This window comes from Pogona vitticeps, chromosome 1, assembly GCF_051106095.1.
Source record: "Pogona vitticeps strain Pit_001003342236 chromosome 1, PviZW2.1, whole genome shotgun sequence".
Lineage (NCBI taxonomy): Eukaryota > Metazoa > Chordata > Lepidosauria > Squamata > Agamidae > Pogona > Pogona vitticeps.
The window spans coordinates 71,209,808-71,230,687 of NC_135783.1; the positions used below are offsets into that span (position 1 = coordinate 71,209,808).

Genomic DNA, 20,880 nt, shown 5'->3' on the forward strand with positions numbered 1-20,880 from the left:
TTGAGTATTTACAGCTGTGGGACCAGCTTTTGTCCTTTTCAGGAGATTGGGTGATTATGGAGATCAGCGTGTTTTTTGTTCTGGGTATTATTGTGATAAGGGAGAGAAATGATTAGTCACTGTGATTGATGGCTGTCGTTGGTGGTCTTTTGTGTGCAGTGATCACCAGTCCTTGTGGACCGGTGATCACACAAGGACTGGTAATCACTGCACACAAAAGATCGCTAACAATCATTAATCACAGTAACAGATCATCTCTCCCCCCTATCACAACAATACACTCACAACGAAAAACACACTGATCACCATAATCACCCAATCTCCTGAAAAGGACAAAACCTGATCCCACAGCTATAAATACTCAACTGTCCCACAAACTGCACCAGAGCACAGACAGTTCTGACTCCTGTCCTCTGAAGATGCCAGCCACAGAGACTGGCAAAACATTAGGAAGAACAACCTTCAGAACACAGCCAAACACCCAAAAAAAACCTACAACAACCATCTGGTGAACTCTTTGCCTCTTTTTTGACCAATCAGTCCATCTATGCTTGCTTAACTCCAGAAAAGGAGAAGACCCTAACCATGTGCAGAGGCATTTTGCATCAATTGTGGAAATGGGAAAACATTCTCTTGTGGTTTATCCTCATACTGAAAGTGAGAAGTCTGGTGGAAGTCAGCAGTTTCTCAGCAGCTGCTGTGACATATTGTGACACCAAGTTATCATCCAGAATAACTATTTTTGTGAGGTATGTCTCACTGTGGCCTACAAAACTTTTTTTCTTTTTTAAAGCTATAACCATGTGGTGATATCAGTGCCTTCTGATTATGAATTTTATATATATCGGCAGGTCCAGTGGTTACATCACAGAATGAATGGGTTATTAACAGGTGTGTGTTGGGTGATGGCAGTAAAGACAGTCATAACAATCAGGAAAGCAGAAGAATATGACTCTATACAACTGTGTTGTGATTGGCTGTTTCCCCCAGTCCAGGTGGGAAGGGGGAAAGAGTATATAAGAGTAAAGGAGTATTTAAAAAGTTAGATGGTTAGGATTGTGAGTGTTTGATGTTTAGGACTGTAAACTTTAGATAGAAAGATAGGATACTGAGGTTTGTTAGGATGTGGTTTAAAATACGACTGGGTATATGGAAAGATAGGATTTAGCCCAGATAGATAAATGGGCTGCCTGAAATATATATATTGTATTCTGTATTGTTATTCCAACTAGTTAATTGTCATAAAAATGAAAATACTTTTTGTTTCATACAACAAACTTAAATTTTTTCCCCCTAGAAGCAGTTGTAAAATACTAGACACTCAGGCTGGCTACTTGGCCAAAGCTCAGTAAAGGGGGAGAAGAAAGAAAGAAAAGTGAAGTGGGTGGTGGAGAAAGGCCCAGGAGTCCCAGCTGTGTAGACAAGCAGTGTGAAGGAATATACTGGGTGTCCAGTTGGATAGTACCCCCAGAAATTTGACTGGTTCCCTCGCTGGGTGTTTTTAAGAGCCAGCTTAAGACCCAGCTCTTTAGGCAGGCCTTCCCTCCTGTCAATACCTAATCTATTTGCCATCTTCAATTGTATTAATGTTGTTGTTTTATTTTATTTTATTATTCTTGAGTGTTGTTGGCCGCCCAGAGTAAACTTGGGTCTAGATGGGCAGGATATAAATTAATTAAATAAATAAATACAAATAAATAAAATAAATATACTGCTGTAAGGTGCCAGCCCAACTAAGGGAAGTGTGAATGTGTCACAAACTACAAACATAACTGATTCAACAGTAATTACAGAGTGTTTTGTAAATGCTAAATTAAACCTAATCAGTTCAAAATGTCCTTCCTCATGTCAACATGTGCTGCAGGCAGAGCGTTGATAGATTTGCTTGAATTCACACATTCAGTAAAGGGAGAACAGATTTCAAAAGAAATAAATGGGGGGAGCCATGTGGCCATCACAAAATAGAAATGCAAGAATAGGCGACACCTTTATAGGCCACTAATAAAAAAAACCCATATATTATGCAAACTTTTGTGGGTAAATCCCACTTGTTCAAAAGCAGTTACCAAAAGTCCAAACATTTGTGGCAACTTTAGATGTAAACTTTAGATGTAAAGTTCATGGCAAGATAGATTTCACCAGGTACCTCTATCTTAGATGAAGCAGGAAGTTGTTTTAAAGTTACCGCTGAAGCAGCTGTGGGTTGGATTTCACACTCCAGTTCCTCAAACAAAGGGGCACAGGCTATGCTTGCATACACACATCTCATCTCTATTTGGCTCTTCTTTAAAACACACACGTTTCTGCTTCACCAGGAAAGCAGGAGTGGGGCAGAAAACTCATGTTCTCCATCTGGGAATTGGAGTATAATTTAGCAAACCCAGTTAGTATAGTCAATTGGGGTCAGATTAAAGTAAAAAGAATATTATTTAGTGCTTGCAGTCCCTAGAAATGTAAGTAACACCTGATAGCTTTTAAGCCAATTTTTGCCACTACTAACTCCTCTGGAAATATACAAGGATGTGCTATTAAGAGAAGCAGAGTTCTCCAAAATGCAGGTCCTCTCATGAAACAGAAACTTCCTTATTTCATTGAAAAGAAGCATTTCATGTTTCCTGTCTTTAAAACACCTCCTTTTGGACTCAGTTTCTCAAGTAAATGCAAAGGGGATATGCACTCGTAGCTAGTTGCTCCATCAGGTCAGGCCAAATTACTGTGAAAATGAGAAATAAATCAGAATGAACTGATTTGGAACCAATTATCATTTCATGTCATATTGACATCAGCTGTGACACATTACAGAAAACCTACATGGAAGCCAAAGCTACATCGGCACAGTACAGTGCCATGAAATCCAAAGCCTCCCCTGAAGTGTTCTGGCCTCGTCACCTTCAAAGGCAGCCAAATAGCCCATATATTCAACAATGTCTGTCAGCCAATTAACAAAGGCTATGTTGAACAGCAGATGTGTAACACTCAGTTAATGCAGATTTTAAACATGCACTACAGAGTCATAATGATGGCACTTGGGCTGGAGGGTTACTTTGGGAAGGGAAAGTTATTTTCTTAGGTTAGCAATCCGCTCCACCAACCCTTCTGCCAGACATGCTTTAATGTAAAGCAATAATTGCGTATCTGCTCCTTCAAATGCAAAACGGGAGGATGCTTGCTAGCTAAGGGCCAAACTATGCATTACTTCTAGGCAGCTGAATTGTAATCTGTCTGTGAGATTGCTTGGGATTTGAGAACCTCAGGGAAGGCCACTTTCTCCATTTCTCCTCCCCAAGGACATTTGGTAGGGATGACAGAGGGCCTTCTAGGTGGTTGCTCAGGTCTCTAGAGCTCCCTTTCAAGGCAGGCTATTCTCTCTTTGCATTCCTTCTATCTGAAGGCAAAGATCTTTTATTCCAGCAGGCTTTTAGCAACAGAGTGGCTAATGAGGAAAAGGCTTTTCTTCATCATCGTCGTCGTCATCATCTTCACAAAAATAATAATGATCTTAGAACTGCAGAGTTAGAAGGGACCCAATTCATATTCAGATTTCTTTATTACAATCAACAGATCAGACAAAGGGGATCCTACAGATCATCAAGTCCAGCCTGTGTCAAGGAGGCAAAGTGGGGGAATCAAACTCGCAATCTCTGTCTCCACAGCCAGAGACCTAAACCACTGACCTATCCAGCAGTTCATGGATCTGTGTTGTGCCTTTTGTTTCCATTTTTATTTTGTAAGCCGCCCCGAGTAGACATGGTCTAGAGGGACGGGGTAAAAATCAAATCAAATCAAATCAAATCAAATCAAATCAAATCAAATCAAATCAAATCAAATAAATAAATAAATAAATAAATAAATAAATAAATAAATTTTTAAAAACTCTGTATTTAAATTGTTTTTAATTCAACAGTACTTGAATATTATAGTTTCACTGCATTTTAACATAACACATTTTGTATGTTTTTACTTATATGTGTTTTTTTTTCAGTCTACTTTTATTTGTATCTACTTTAACTTGGTTATGAGCTGTAATTAATTAATTAGGAATTAATCAATTAATTATATGTGCGATGATTAAAAATCAGATTAGAATTGCTCTTAACTAAATGTAGCCATGTGGGGGAGGGAGAGGGATCATCCAGACTGGGACCAGGAGCAAAGTGGAAAGAGTTTACCCCTCTTCTGTCCATGGTAGTTTCCTACTGATACCCTCTCCTTCCTGCTTATTTGGTGGAAAGAGTACGTTCGGGGCAAATAGGGTATTCCTGCAGAATGATGGCACAGAGTGAGATGGAAGGATTAACACCTAGCCTATACCATTTCCCACCAGTACTTCAACCACATAGGCCACTTCCTGACATTTTTTACAGTTTGAGCATGCTTTTCCCCACATTTCCTTACAAAAAAGAACTGGCAGCTTCTATTTGTGTGTGTGTGTGTGTGTGTGTGTGTGTGTGTGTGTGTGTGTACACATACATACATGCTATATAGTATATATATAGAGAGAGAGAGAAAGAGAGAGGGAGAGAGAGATATTGTGTGTGTATAATACTCATATACGTTTTGTAGATAGGGCACTGTGTAATAAAAGACATATTACCATCAAAAGGTAGCAGAGGGGACTTGGACTACTATATACAGAACATAAAATAGCCTAGCTTTACAATACACAGTCCAAAGGCACACAACTTCCCTTCTTCCTACTCTAGCATACTACAGACCTATTTGTCTTATATCTGCAGGTATGCCTCATGGCAGAGGATTATGGAATCAAGTGTCAGATGGAGTCTTCCATATTTTAGTTGAAAGGAGGTTTGTAGTACTCAAAATTGGGGAAATGTTTTGCATTGCATGTGTCTTGTTCATTTAAGCATGTAAATCAACCTAGCAAACATCAGTATTGTCTAAATTTTCATCATGGGAACAAGAGATGAAGCACAGAAGCTGTTTATGTAGCATTTAAACTAAGTCTTAAATATGCAGGTAAATACAAGCTGTCCCATAATATTGCATATACTTACATAATGCGAGCAATCATAACTAAAACTGTGTCAGGCTCTACATGAAGGGGCCTTTTTATAAAGTGGAATTTGTGTGGGCTGTTGTATATCTAGTCTTTCACTCTCTAAATTGCTTTGCCACAAAACATGGTTTTAGCTGTAGAAGATTCAGTTATCCTTCCTCTGGAATTTAGCTATATGCAAATAAGTAGTTGCCTCTGGAGTCAACAGACTAGCCTCTTGGAAGGTAATGCACGATGACGAATTATCTGCCAGACAAAGATTACATTCTGGAAATGACAAGATTTGTGTGTTTTATTTACCTAATTATTATAGCATAATAAATAACATGCAAACCACAATGCATATTTAATTAGGTAAGTCACACTTTGTAGAAGCAAGTATGAGCAGTGATTAGAATGTAAGGGTTTATTTTTCCTTTAATCTGTGCTGGGTCTTGTACAGAACATGACTGGGCCATGTAAAGACATATGGTAGCTGAGACACACACTCTCCAAGTGCAGTTCCTTCCATCCTTACACCCCATCTTATTTTTCCCTCCCTTCAACAGTTAGCTAGCATGTCATGGCTAGTGAGGATGGTTAGTTTGGGGGGAGTTAGTATTTTGGGAGATTTTACTCATCAAGTTTTCCTCCCATCTAAACAGTTTATAGTTCTCCAAAGTCTAGGATTCTCCCAAGTTTGCTGATATTTCCTTTTATGCATTATTTGGATAATGCCATTTTGGCTACATAAGAATTGAGTTTGCTAAATTTGATGGATAGCACAGTGTCATAATCTCAATGTCACTTAACAGCTATTGAGTATTACAAAGTTAACTGAAGCAGCAAACAGCAAGGGAGATATCACACTGAGCAGTCAGCAACAGCCCGTTTTTAGAGAGTGTCAAAAATTCTGGGATACATGGAAGAAAACTACATCAACAAGACTAGGTGGTAGAGGCAGAAGGCTGCACAGACAGAACTACTGAGAGCACACAGAAAATTGTGTGGCAACAACCAAGAAATCACAAGAATGTGAACACCAGTCCTTGGCATCTTCCAGCATCTGTATCGTCACTGGAAAGATGCTGCTTGTCTGTGTTTAGAATCAGTGATAGTCAAATCCTAAGAATGTTTACTTAGAAGTTAAGTTCCACTCCATTCAAAAGGACTTATTCTCCTATGAGCCAGTAATTAATGACTTCTAGGCCATGTAACTTCTGTATTGGATCACTAAAAACAATACTGTGACAGCCTCCTCACACGTCACAAAGGAGGTGCCACGTCACTCTCACACACACTTTATTCATGCTGCCACCAACCATTCCCTCAAATGACTCTTCAGACTAATAAATGATTTTGAAACTAAAAACTTGTATTTATTGGTTACAACGAAAGGAATAATAACTCAAATAATAAGGCAATCACTATAATAAAGTATCACTCACTCACACACTCTCTCACAGACCCTCACTATATAGCACAGTTCTTCACAATAGGAACAAACCCTAACCGGTCCCTAACCAGTCCCTATCTAAAGCACTCACAGCCATTCATTCCCCTTATATACACTGGCTCCACCCCTTATGTCCCACCTTCCGTCACGCTATTGGCAGATGACATGCCTCTACAGCAATGACAGACAGGTGGCTTCCAAGCTACCATAACAAATACAAATAAGACAAGCTTTTGAATTCTCCAGAACTGCCTTTCAGGAGTAGACTGTGTAAAACTGGGGGTTGGAGAAGAGGCCAAAAGTAGAAATCAATAAATCAGTCCCATGTTTTTTCATGTTCAGGTTTTAATATTATTTCTAAAAATGTTGTAAGCTGCCTTGGGTCCTTTATAAGAGAAAGGTGGGCTATAATTGAAAGAAAGAAAGAAAGAAAGAAAGAAAGAAAGAAAGAAAGAAAGAAAGAAAGAAAGAAAGAAAGAAAGAAAGAAAGAAAGAAAGAAAGAAAGAAAGAAAGAAAGAAAGAAAGAAAGTTTTGTTCTTGAAATCCTGATGCTTTCAAAGCAAGTTAGCAATTGCAGATTCACCGTGGATACCATTTCCTCTAACCACTCATATGATTGCCAATCTGGCTTTAACTGACTTTTAATTTAGAGTGATGCTTGAATATGATCTTCTGTGTTGTTTTTTTCTCACATATTTTCCCCTTCTCTTTGCTTTAAGCCAATACAAGAGGAGTGTTCCTCACTCACACCAATGGACACCTCCACAGGAGTCTCAGCCAAGCATCTGTCACCTCCACAAAAAGAGGAAGAGCCATAAACCCATACTTTATACCTTGGCTCGTCACTGAATCTGCAGCTTCCATCTTGCCTTGCTTTCACTCTGCTTTTCAGAACAATGGCCATTACATCTTGCCTGATTCTTTGGGAAGGAGAGCCAGAGTGATGTAGTGGGTAGAGGATTGGGCAGTGACTGAAGAGATGTGGATTCCAATCCATGCTCAACCATAGAAATTCAATGTGGAATAGCAAGTGCACACCATTCATTGAACAGCTCACATCTCTCAAAAGCTCTATCAGTCACTCTAAGTCAGAAGTGGCTTGTCAGCACATTAACAACGTGCTTTAAAAAAAGGGCCTCATCTCTTCTCCTGTCTCCAAATTAATACCATCTATGTTTGAAAAAGAGTTCTGGTGAATGAGAAATGAGCTCTTAATGACCCAACAAATGTACTGACCAACACCAATTCTGTTTCTACTCATGTACATTGTAGTAGGCCACTCTAAGGTCATGGGGTAGAGTGGGATATGAACCAAATTAATAACAGCATGAAATGTACCTTTGAATAAACACGGAGAAAACATGTTTTGGTGAGAACAGCTATGATTCATGGGAATTCTCCAACAATATTTACTTACCCAAATAGACACATGCTGGACAAAGAACTGGATGCAAACACACACACACACACACACACACACACACACACAGAGAGAGAGAGAGAGAGAGAGAGAGAGAGAGAGAGAGAGAGAGAGAGAGAGAGCGAGCTGCTTAAATGAATGCCACATGGGGAGAGGGGAAATGGCCAAAATAACTTTTGCATAAAAATCAACATTTTCAGCAGTCTGGCTCCTCATCACTAATATTCTTTGCTTGCTTGCTTGGCTCATCTGAGTAAAAGGGGAGTGAGATTGCCTATGTCTATTTATTCCAATTCAAAAGTAAATTTCATTGGGATCCCTTAACAGTCTTTTGTGTGCACTTCCCAAACATTTGAGCTCTACTGGCTCAAAGTACTGGCACAAATATTGGCCATAAGAGGATTTAAACTTGGATGGTTAAATATTTGCCCAGTGTCGATTCTGAATTATTTTACTAGAAATAATTACACTTTAATATTTTGCTGGATTGGTACTCTCTACCAAGGATCAAAATAAAATGCAATATGAAAACTACAACTCCCATTCTCCACAGCTACAATGTTCTTCCAGAGAACTTGAAATTGTAGTTTGTTCAATTTCTCTTTGGGTCTGAGAAGCAAAGGAAACTTCAACTCCAGTGTTTCCTGGCATAAAAAGACATTTCAGTCTACACTTGTTTCCACAACAATTATCACCATTATCATCAACATTATTATCTATTATTGGTGAAAGCTTATTGTTTAGCATAGTAAATCACACTACCATAAGCCCATTGAATCATTGGGAATCTGGTGTTGTAAGTCACAATTAGACTAGGCCCATTTGAATCAATGAACCTTTTGTAGGAGTTGACTCATCAAATCCCAAATGATTCAAGGGACCCACTATAGTTTACAACACTAAAAGGTAAAAATCAAAGTGTGCTGTTTATTTATTGCCCCATAGTGCTATCTGGGAGGTTTACAATTTAATTATGCAGGCCACACATCCCACCCACCTCTCCCGCAAGCTTGGTATTCAATCTGTCAACCTCAAAAGGATGGAAGAATAACTGATGATTTGAATAACTTACCGTTTTTTAGCCTTCAGTAGTCCCCATGTCTGCTGTCATTGTCACCAGAAAGTAGTTGGTAGTTGGTGCCATTCAGCCCATCTTGTCACTATACATTTGCTTGGTGATTTAAAAAATTAAACTCTAAAGATGTTATGTGCCATCAGGTGACTTCTGATGTTTGGTGACAATATGAGTTAATGTCCTCCAAAATGTCATATCATTAACAACTCTGCTCATATCTTGCAAATAAACAGTATCTCATGTTATGTTGCACTCTCATTCAACTTGTTTGAAAAACAGCACTGACAATTATTTTGTGTTTGGATGAAAAGTGGCTAACTGATGTTTTTAAAAAGGGAGTCAGGTTCTGGGATTTCCCCCCTGCTTCTTGTCACTTTTTGAATGGTAGTGAGCCCAAGAGGGTATCCTGTAGAGTGACCATCTTGACGGCTGATACTGGGTATCATTGACATTCAGGCCGTCCTTTGCTATGTAAAGCTTGCCATTCTTTTTCCTGCTGGCAACATGGGCACAAATTTGTGCTATTTTCTGGCTTTTTGAATTTTGGATATAGAAGCATTATATCTCACATTCATAAACTGGAGGTTTTTTGAAGAACTTATTTATTTATCAGTTATATTCTGCACTAACTGCCTCGTGCAGAGCCTCGTGGCACAGTGGTTAAACTGCTGTACTGTAGCCAAAACTGTGCTCACGACCTGGGGTTCAATCCCATGTAGCCGGCTCAAGGTTGACTCAGCCTTCTATTCTTCTGAGGTCGGTAAAATGAATACCCAGCTCGCGCGGTGGGGGGGGGGCAATGTGTAGCCTGCATAATTAACTTGTAAACTGCCCAGAGAGTGCTTGAAGCACTATGGGGCTGTATATAAGCAGCACGCTTTGCTTTGCTTTATGAAGTCTTGAAAAACAGCCCCAGGTATAGCATGTTGTAGTAATCTAACTGGGAATTTACAATGAGTGGACCACAGGAAATAGGCTCTTCCTTTGCAGATGGGATGGAGATGGTCCCCCAGCCAAAGCTAGTAGAAGATATATTATGTAACCAAGATCACTTGTGCCTCACATGACAGTAATAGATCCTGAAGTTCTAGTTTCTGTCTGCACAGTTACCTAGTACCTGTGCCTTCTCAAAGGTACTTCTGTCTTCAGAAAAAGGGACTGGCCAAGGAAGAGAATGATGTTTTATTTGACACATCAGTTTTGGCTGGGAAAAGTCCTACCCAAAATGAATTTTTCTTTGTGTTAACCATACAATAGAAGTACTTAAATATCTCCTCAAGGAAGAGCTGGTAGCTGAAGGTTACTATGGGACTGAACTTTGCATCTGACCAAGAAATATGACATGACTCAGGAGAGGAAAACCATATTTTTTATAGTGGGAAAGTAAACTTTCAGTAAGGCTGGACTGCCTCCTGGGTTTATAAGAATCAGTGTTGTGGAAAAGTGTCATCACGAGTCTTTGTGAAAAAACTTCATGAAAACCATCCAGGTATGGCTGATGTGGAAGAGGGTAAAAATTTCTTCAGTAAAAATAGGCCATCTATGGATAAGGATACAGAAAAATCAATTCGTAACTGTCATTCCTGTCAGTTTGTACAAGTTACGCTATGTCTTGTACTGGAAAATCACTAGATGCTGCTGCTGAAGCTTATGGAAGTCACTCTCATATTGATTTTAGCCAGCTCTTTTTATGAGGTAAAACTTTTTGATATTTGTAGAAGCAATCAAATGACCAGGCATTATCCCTATGTCCTCAGTTAATAGCGACAGCACCTTTGATTTGGGAGTCATGAATTACCACTCCTATTTGATACTATCTTTACAACCTGAGGATTGGTGCTTTTTTGTAGGCTAATATAATATGGGTCTTGCATGTTATACCTGTCTTCAGGCCCTGGAACTTTTAATAAGGAGGTGTAAAATATGATCTGGGGACTTTTCAGCTGTCATAAAATACTTCTTAAGGGAGACAAATACATTCACTCATTTTGCTCCTCTCTTTCACAAATAGGGCCATGTATTTGTGGGCATTGTGCTGTTGCTCAGAATTAGTCAGCCAGTGTATGGGGACCCTAGTGGAGTTCACAAGCCTCAGCCCCACCTGCTTCTTCCTAATTTTAACTGCCTTATCCTTCTAAACACCATGACTAATGGGGACCATCAGAAAAGGCATGGGAGAATAATTGCCCCTCTTGTTCCTCCTATATTTCAAATGCCGCTTTCCATTTGCAACTAAAAGGCCTCTCTGCTTAGGCCACTCTGAATCAGAGGCAGCCCAGAGGTACTAGAAAATGGCCTGCCTCGGGGTGGCTCAACTTGACCACAATCAGCAAACACCAGCTGTTTTCCAGTAAGAAATCCCAACTATATTAGGCCCATTGACGCAACGGAAGGCATGGATGAGTTGACTCACCAATCTCTGCTGATTTAATGGATGTACACAAGTTGTGATTTACTACTGGATCTCAGCCACCAATAGGTACCATAATGTGGGTAGGTGAGGAATGAAATTTGTTGCTGTGCTTTAACAATAAAACATATTGGAACGACTCTGTTCTGCTGATGCTACTACTAAAGGCTTTCATTAATCCTTGCAGTTGTGAAATCATTACAATTAATGGAAAGATGAGAGGTAGAAGAAGCTCTATGGAGAATCCTAATACAGTATACCTATAATGAGCAAGCATTCTTGTAAGCGTAAGAGAATCAAAGGCCTTCGTATACATTTTACATGCATACAACAGGGCTATCTATGGACTTCAGTCAAATCTCAAATTCCAATCATAGTGAATCCAATTTTTCCCAGTTGTATGAGGTCTGGCTGAAACAGAATGTCCAAATTGGGTTCCTGAGTGAAGTGAAAGAGTCCAGAGTGCTTCAGACTGGGGATATAACTACACAGAGGGAAAAATGCAAATGGATCAGTTGTAAAGCTGCACTCAAAAAGTCAGATTTCTCTGATGAATTCACTGTAGCCGACCTGCAGTACAGCAGTTTAACCACTGTGCCACAGGAGTCAGCACACAGAGGGAGGAGGAAATTGGCATGTTTGCAACTTAAGCTAGTAAACTGTACTAAATGTCAGTTAGAATAGGACTAGTTGAATTAATGGAACTTATGGAGGAGTTGAATAACCAAATCCTCACTGCTTCAATGGGCCTACTGTAGGAGTAAGCAACAGAATTTGAGTAAGCAACAGAATTTCATTCAATGAATGTGTGCACAGGTAACTTCCCAATTAATTAATCACTATCATATCTGCTGCCAACAAAAGTCCACATAGTCAAAGCTATGGTTTTTCCTGTAGTGATGTAGGAAAGTGAGAGCTGGACCATAAAGAAGGCTGACCGCTTAAGAATTGATGCTTTAAAAATGTGGTGCTGGAGGAGACTCTTGAGAGTCCCCTGGACTGCAAGGAGAACAAACCTATCAATTCTGAAGGAAATCAACATGGAGTGCTCACTGGACAGATCCTGAAGCTGAGGCTCCAATACTTTGGCCATCCCATGAGAAGAGAAGACTCCCTGGAAAAGACTCTGATGTTGGGAAAATGTGAAGGCAAGAGGAGAAGGGGATGACAGAGGACAAGATGGTTGGGCAGTGCCATCGAAGCTACCGACATGAATTTGACCAAACTCCTGGAGGCAGTGGAAGACAGGAGGGCCTGGCGTGCTCTGATCCATGAGGTCATGAAGAGTCAGACATGACTAAACAACTAAACAACAACACTAGTCCAATTTAAAGGGAGCAGGGCATAGGCTGCCTCTTGCAAGAGGCACAGGGCAGGCAAGCATGGAAGAAATGGGCTAGGAGAAGTAGGGGACCATGTGGTGGAAATTTCAGTATGTTAAACCAGATCACCAAATCCCTTGGTGAGTAGGTAGCACGGGGTGACTCAATGGTCTTTTATGTGATCTTCAGTACATATTTTGACTATGAACTTGAGGATGCTCTTAAGGACTCTAGCATGGAGTCTACAAAACTCAGGGGATGGAGGATGCCAAGCTGGCAGCAGCTCCCCAAAGACATCTGCTACATGGATTTTGCTTTTCTGCCCACCTCCCTCCCCCACAAACAGGGGCTCTATTACTGACCTCTGTCTATTTGATACATGGCAACACTCCAGTTATCAAACCAGACAGTAGGCCCTACAGTACAACAGAATGAAGAAAAGCTGTCAGTTACATCTTCTTTGGCTCCTGTTGGATTTCCACCTCAGCAGTTTTATGCTATAGACACTCTCATGATTCAAATTAGAAGAGCCCAGGGCACCGGTAGAGGGAAAAAAGCTCTAACCTGTTTGTGTCCTTCATGCTTAACACTCTGGGCACATCCCCACCAAATAAAACCATGTGCTAGCTGAGCTTGAAAGTGGAGTTTTCACTCCTCTGACAATGTACACTTTAATTGCAGTAATGTTTTGTTGCACTCCTTTAGATTAAAATGCTATTTCTAACCTTCAGTTAATAGGTTTTAATGAAAGCAATTTATTAGACATTATGTACCAAGTTTAAACCTAACAGGGTAACTAAACATTAAAGTAACCAAGGACAGGGTAGTAGGAAATCTGTATTACTAATTTGCATCGTATGTTCTTCTCACTGAGTATAATTGGTATTGACTGCCTAGAGCAGCACTCACCAAATCACAAATAGTCAGAAAAAATATAATTAAGTAAAATAAGCACATTCTGGAATAAACATGGGGCAGGAAGAGAGAAATTCTACATAGCTCACATGTAGATTTTCTTTCACACCTGCCTTGTTGTAGATTTTAGGTAAAGGTAAAGGTTCCCCTTGACAATTAGTCCAGTCATGTTCGACTCTAGGGGGCGGTGCTCATCCCCGTTTCCAAGCCATAGAGCCAGCGTTTGTCCGAAGACAATCTTCTGTGGTCACATGGCCAGTGCGACTTAGACACGGAACGCTGTTACCTTCCCACCGAAGTGGTCCCTATTTATCTACTTGCATTTGCATGCTTTCGAACCGCTAGGTTGGCGGGAGCTGGGACAAGCGATGGGAGTTCACGCCGTCGCGTGGATTCGATCTTACGACTGCTTGGTCTTCTGACCCTGCAGCACAGGCTTCTGCGGTTTAGCCCGCAGCGCCACCACATCCCTTCTAGATTTTGCTTGCCTATTATTCTGATGACAACAATAACATTATGATTGTTATTCCTCCTGTCATAATTTTGTTTTTAGGAATTTTGCATATGATATTTCATTATTTTACCACAGATATTTAATAAAACAGAAGGAACCTAGTAGATTGAAGGCCTGATAGTTTCTGTGGTCTGGTTTGGGAGTCCTGAGGAAACATGGTACAGTACACGGGGCTTATTCCAACAGGCAGCTATTGGTTGATGTGGTAAAAGGAAATGCAAAAAACAAAAACAAAACCTAGACCCTTGAAGGACAAAGTCCTTGGGGAGCAGTAGCTGTAGCAGAAAAACCTGTTCACAAGCTGCTTCTCTGATAGGATCCAGTATAGTCAACTTACCCTCCCTTCTAACAGTCTTTTCAGACAATCAAACTGTACTTATAAAAGTGATATCTCATTAGTGAGTATGTTATTGAACCAAACATTTGGTTCAATTTTTTGAATACATCCCTTGAGAAGTGAGCATGATTCAGTGGCCACTTCGGTCCTTCAATAGGTCTTCATGAAACTTAAAAGACAATTCAGTCCAAAAGTCTGCGCATGACTCAGTTTCAGTCCCCAGGTAGCTGGCTTGAGATTCACTCGATTTCTATTAAATTTCACATACATACACACATCTGAACATCTCTGTAAAAATATTCCCATTTTGTTCTTATAAGTGAGAATGAAAAAATACTTTTTTTTCTTCCCTGCTGTTCTTGTGAATTTTTCTGCATTTGTGAAATTTGGGAGGAATGGAAGTGGAACCCTGTATTTGTGCAAAAATATATTTTGTGCAAATTATACAAAAAGGCAACCTCATTGAACAAATGCAAAGTGCCTCCCCCCCCTTTTTTTAAAAAAACGAATGTTGTGGCTGATGCAGGGGAAAGCTCCGATCTTTTTGCTCCCATGCAGATGAAAAAAAAACTCTCAGCAGCTGACAGTTGCTCTAGTGGGTTATCAATGTGTTGAGATACCTTTTTACATTTAGGATGAGAAAAGCTGCACATACCCGTTACATTTATATATATAAAATATTTGCCTATGAAGACTATACTCTGTTCATATAAAAACCAGCTTTGGTTCACATAGAATTAGTTAATTTTCAAGGTGCCATGCAATTTTTTTTTTTTTTTTTTTTTTTTTTTGGTTTTGCCGCAAAACACTACAGACTAAGATAGTTACCTTTCTAGAAATAATTGAGCTGTGTGGTTTGCCCTAGTCTTTATTATTTGGGTCAAAAGACGGATATGAAACAACAGAATGGGGAAGGGATGGTTTAAAAAAATCATGCAAGAATTTTCTTAAAATGAGAACTATGAAAACATTAGAATAACCCGAATGGTTTGGGATACTTGTTCCATATACATATTCATTTGTATATAGATATATATGTATAACATGAAGACTAGTTAGGAAATTAATGAAATCCCAAAGAGTAAAGTGACTTGGAGGAAAAGCCGCCATAATTATTACCAGGAAGCAATTGTTTTAGACAAGGTGTACTTGACATTCCTTTGCAGTTTCCCTTTCAACAGGGTATCTAGCAAGAGAGAGCCTCCATGGAACTTTGCCTGTCCTACTGAGTCAATGAAAACTTCATTACTCCTTCTGTGCCTATCTATCAAATTCTGTGTTCCCGTTCCCGCATGGCACAACAAAAGTGTGCTAATCTCATCATCAGCCCGAGAGAAAGAATTCAAAGGCAGAGCCTGGAGCCTCTGTGGCGAAGAAATGTCCAGAATGCTTTTATACAAGGTGACTGACAATTTCGACTGTACATGATCTCAGTCTCCATTCCACCTTCTGACTACAGTTGTTCTTTTCACCTTCTTTAAGCCGCATTAATAGGAGTCTCACCTTTTAAATAACAGCAATGAGGAAGCAGTGAGGTAAGGTGATAAAGTCAATCTTTTTCACATATTCAGGGCTTAAAGTTTTAATGCCATTTGAATTAATACACTTCTTTAGCTCTGAAGATTAGATTACAGCTAACTGTGAATAAACTGATGTGTTTGTGTGTATTTTTTTTTAAAGGCTAGATTTCTAAGGGCAATTTCAAAAATATTCCTGGCATCTGGGTATCTACCTGGGGCTCATGTGCCACCACATATGGACCCTGCCCAACTGCATACAGAACATCATGAGCCTACAAATATACATGACTGTACAAGTGGGCCGTAATCATGCAGTCCATTCTCCATGAGAAAAGACTAGAGTTCCCTGAGCAAATTTCATTCATGCAGTTAAGCTGAGAGACTTTTTGCATGCTTGGAAGAATAGCACATACAACATAGCAGAAGGAAACCTCTGAACTAGAGCAGTGGTTCCGAATCTTGGGTCCCCAGGTGTTATCTGACTACAACTCCCAGAAATCCTACCCAGCACAGTTAGTGGTGAAGGCTTCTGGGAGTTTTGGTTCATGAAAATCTGGGAACCCAAGACTGGGAAGCACTGAACTAGAAGATTATGGCCTATCTAAAGATAGGACTCTAGACCTAACCAGCTGTCATTAAAGTTTATCGGGGGGGGGGGAAGAAAATAAAAATAAGAAATAAAAGAGACAAAAATGTTGTGGCACCTTAATGCCAGCTTTCATGGGCAAGTCCACATCCTCAGACATAAGAGTGGAACTAAATTAATTCCAGACTATAGATAACAGGCAAAAACAATAGGGTGATTAATGACATTTATTACTATGTTGTTCCTGCTCGTTATCTATAGGTAGGTATTAATTTAGCCACCAATTATTGTCATTATTTACAGAACAATGCTTTCTGGGAGGGGAATTGAATATCAACAGTGATCTTTAAAGTCATTGCCAGGTCAATAACCTGTGCCCAAATACAGTCCCTAGTTTAGAGCCGTGTATAAATGTTTGCCATGTAGTCCCACTCTTATGTCTGAGGAAGTGGACTTGTCCATGAAAGCTTGTCTTAAAATATTGTGGTTAGTCTTTAAGGTGCCTTAACGTTTTTATCCTCTTTTTTTTGTTTTGTTTTGCCTGGTATACTAGCACAGACTAACATGGCTACCTTATCTAAAACTCATTAAGGTATGTTAGTTCCACAGGTGAAGAGGGTATCATACTAGCCCTGCTTCTGTCCGTAGTTACTTTGCCATGCAAAGGTACCTGTCTGAAGAAGGGGAATCTGTTCTGTCCCTAGAAGGTCTTCATTTAAGTCAGAATGCTCCAGAGAGAGGGAGAGAAAATGAGAGGTTCTGATTCACATGGGGGGCCAAGGGACAGAATAGGCTCTGTGTCTTCAGACTATCACTTTTGTGATGTGATAGTGGTAGCAGACGGGGTGGAACTAGTGTGCTCTAGTCACTATGTCTATATCACCTCTTACAAAAAGACTCAAAACCACCTCACAAAGAAGAATCAAGTTATCTCCTGTAGCGCTGCTCCACTTGAGATCCCCTTCCCCCCCCCCACCAGGCTGGAGACCTAGAACCACATAGCAGTTTCTGGAGGTTCTAGCCAGTGCCTTGAAACCTGAAATTCCTATCTCTGACTTTTCCTTGTTTCGCACCTAAACAAGGGAGGAATTATGTAAAAATTAAAAACTACTTTACTACTTAAGCAGGTTGTGATTATTAGTTTCTATTAATAAAAAACATTGTGCTCTTATTGCTCTTAATATCAAAGTTGGCATTCAAGAAATTTGGGAGCAAAAAAAATCATAGAGGAGGGGATTTCTCTCAAGCAGCAGAATATTTATTTACAAGATTTTTTTTTAAAGCTGTGCCATTACCAATGGTTTTGACCGAACTCCAGGAGGCAGTGGAAGACAGGAGGGCCTGGCATGCTCTGGTCCATGGGGTCACGAAAAGCCGGACATGACTTAACAAATAAACAACAAATTACCAATTGTCTCAAGAGACTGTTGCAGAGTGCGGGCGGCATACAAGTCAAATGGAATAAATAAATAAATAAATAAATAAATAAATAAATAAATAAATAAATAAATAAATAAATAAATAAATAAATAAATGTTCTTTTTTTCTTTTCTTATATCAGACAATTCAAACACAGTTCAGGGTGTTTGACCACATACAAGGTGGTCTGAATCAAGGTGATTTGATAGTAATTTGGGCTCTATTTGATGCCATAGTGATGATGGCTCTTCAGCCAATTTCAAAGTGCTACTCCTAACAGAAAATAGAGGGGCTGTAAAGACCACAGCTAAAGCACATGCTTTGTATGTCTAAACCTTCAAGTTCAGTCTCACCAGGGCTGAGGCAGATTTCTGAGAAACCTCTGGAGAGTGATGGCTCAGACTTGATATAATTTAGTTGATTATATAGCTTAAAATCAAAGAACAAGCATACATCCAAATGAACTTTTATTCTGTATGCCAAAAGAGCCGTGTGGAAAAAAAAATTCCCTTCACTTTACATAAAAATGGCGAGTATTTCCCCCATGGCAACAATGGTGGAAATAACCCAGAATGACTGTTGCAGTGCTTATGGCTCCCATTTAAAATCTCCCACTTGTTAAGGGAGGGAAGAGCCCTTTCCTGAAAGACTATCCAATAACTTTTTTTTCTGTGGGCAGTTTGGTGCTTGGAGAAGAGGGTAAGTGGGTGCAGAACAGCAGCTCTGCGTCTTCCATTTAATTAAAAAGTACTTGTGTGGGCCTGCATTTAGTATCACTGAACAGGCATTTGGCTGAGAAACAATCAGGACTCCAGAAGGAATTCAACATGACGTTAGCTGTTATCATAGTGCCAGAACTTTAATTGAAACCAAAGCCAAAAGGGAAAAAAATAACCTGGTGAGAAATTCTTTACATTTAATAGCTGTAGCTCCAGACCATTTAGATAGAAGCTGTGGGCAAGATTCCCACCCTAGTAGAATGCGTTTGGCCACATACTTTTCCAGAAAACAGCTGAAACTGGAGTCTAGATAAATGTTCACACTATCTGCCGGAGGCAGGATTGAGTAACTTCAGCATCTGGTCTAGGGTTCATTTCCCTGAATCTTTCAGCCTTTTCTTGACTTGGAGACCAGGTGGTGGGTCATCCTGAAATTCTGCTTGAGAACACGTCCACAACAAATTGTGGGAACACCTTGGTGCATAATGCCTTACCCTCAGAGCTCTCGACAATTCCCACTTGTTATTCTTTTGGAGAGGCTGTGAAGATACATCCTCTCACGTTGGGCTTTTAACCTATTTCATTGATGACCACCATTATTTTAATTGTGACTTTAATAGCTTTATTATTTAATCAATCTTTAATTTTTTTTACATTTTACATTTCTTTTTATGCTCCAGTGTAGTTTTGGCATGGGAAGGCAGAATCCAAAGTTCATAGATAAATACCTGAATCTTGAAATGTAGATCTTACCACTGAGTTGTGGTCAGTAAGCTGAGAACCATTCTTACCTTCTGTTGATAGCAGGGGCGGCTGTCAAGATCCTAAACCATTTCACATGATCCAGGTAACTGGGAGTGCTTTCAGTTCCTTAGGGAATTAATTGGGTGAGTAGTGAGAATTAATTCATGCTTCGTTAATTAAGTCTGAGAGCTGATTAAAGCATGATGCTTCTTGCATGCCACATCACTGAAAAGCCACTTGAGCTATATAGTGCAGGCTCTACATGGTGCAAACTCCCTAAAGCAAGAACTGTTTAAATGCTAATAAATGCTTAAATATTGTATAAGTGTTGAGGGTAGCATTGCAAGCCACCGGTGGTCCATTTAAATCCAGTCTCTGTTGCTAGGGATTAAGAGCCTATTGGCAGTACTGGAGTTCTGATGAAAATAGATGTAATGTCTACAGGTCAGTGACAAGTCATTAATGTGAATAAGCTTCTACATGATAAAAAGGTTCAACTGTCTTGACTCTAGACATGATAACTTGATTTTTTTAAAAAGGGTCATTACAAAAAATGGAATTTCTGGTAAAACAAATAGTATTCAGTAAAATAGCAACCCCAAATAGACCACCAAGAGTCATAGACATTAGGGCAAAACTATTAACAGTGTCAGTGTATTTCACAGGTCTAAAGTCTGTTGGAGCTATAAATATTTTTATAAACTGAATACTGGCTGGATTTATTGTTTATTTTTCTGGAAGGGGTTCAGAGTTTTTTGGATTCATTGTCAGGGGGTTGGTGGTTCGTTTAAAAACACGACTATAGTACTTTTAAGATTCTGCAAGAGTACTTTGCTGTAATTATGGGTTGGCGTTTATTGTCATTCCCAAATGGACTCACCTTCTGTAAGCAATATTTTGGTTTCATAAAAATAAAAAATAAAGTAGCACAGCATTTTTTGAAATCCATTTAGGAAAGGATTTTTGTCAGGTAATATTGCCTGCTTAAAACTGGCTATTAAACTAATTCAGAGAGAAAAGAAATGTGCAGGGAGAGTTGGTTCCATACAGGTTAGTGGACATGCATGAATTTGAGCATATGTTTACATTGCTCACTACTCTTCAGGCACAGAAAAAGCACTGAGAATTCAAATGAGTGAATAAAGTAGACTCAGCAAATGGAGTCTGTTCCTTTTTTCAGCACCAATCTGGATAATATTTGAGAGGGTTCTTACCTTCTCCTCTTAGAAGAGGAGACGTGGTGGCGCTGCTGGTTAAACCGCAGAAGCCTCTGTGCTGCAAGGTCAGAAGACCAGCAGTCATAAGATCGAATCCATGCGATGGAGTGAGCTCCCACCGCTTGTCCCAGCTCCTGCCAACCTAGCAGTTTGAAAGCATGTAAAAATGTGAGTAGATGAATAGGTACCACCACAGTGGGAAAGTAACGACATTCTGTGTCTAGTCACG

At 39.7% G+C, this 20,880-nt stretch overlaps 1 long non-coding RNA gene across 1 annotated transcript; it reads right to left on the reverse strand.

Annotated features, from left to right (window-relative positions):
- Positions 1-3,970: 3,970 nt before the first annotated feature.
- Positions 3,971-19,561, reverse strand: LOC144586732 (uncharacterized). Its single transcript, XR_013541743.1, has 2 exons — positions 19,482-19,561; positions 3,971-17,936 (listed from the first exon to the last, which is right to left on the reverse strand). It is a non-coding gene; the product is annotated as an uncharacterized LOC144586732 (long non-coding RNA).
- Between the last annotated feature and the right edge of the window lie 1,319 nt (positions 19,562-20,880).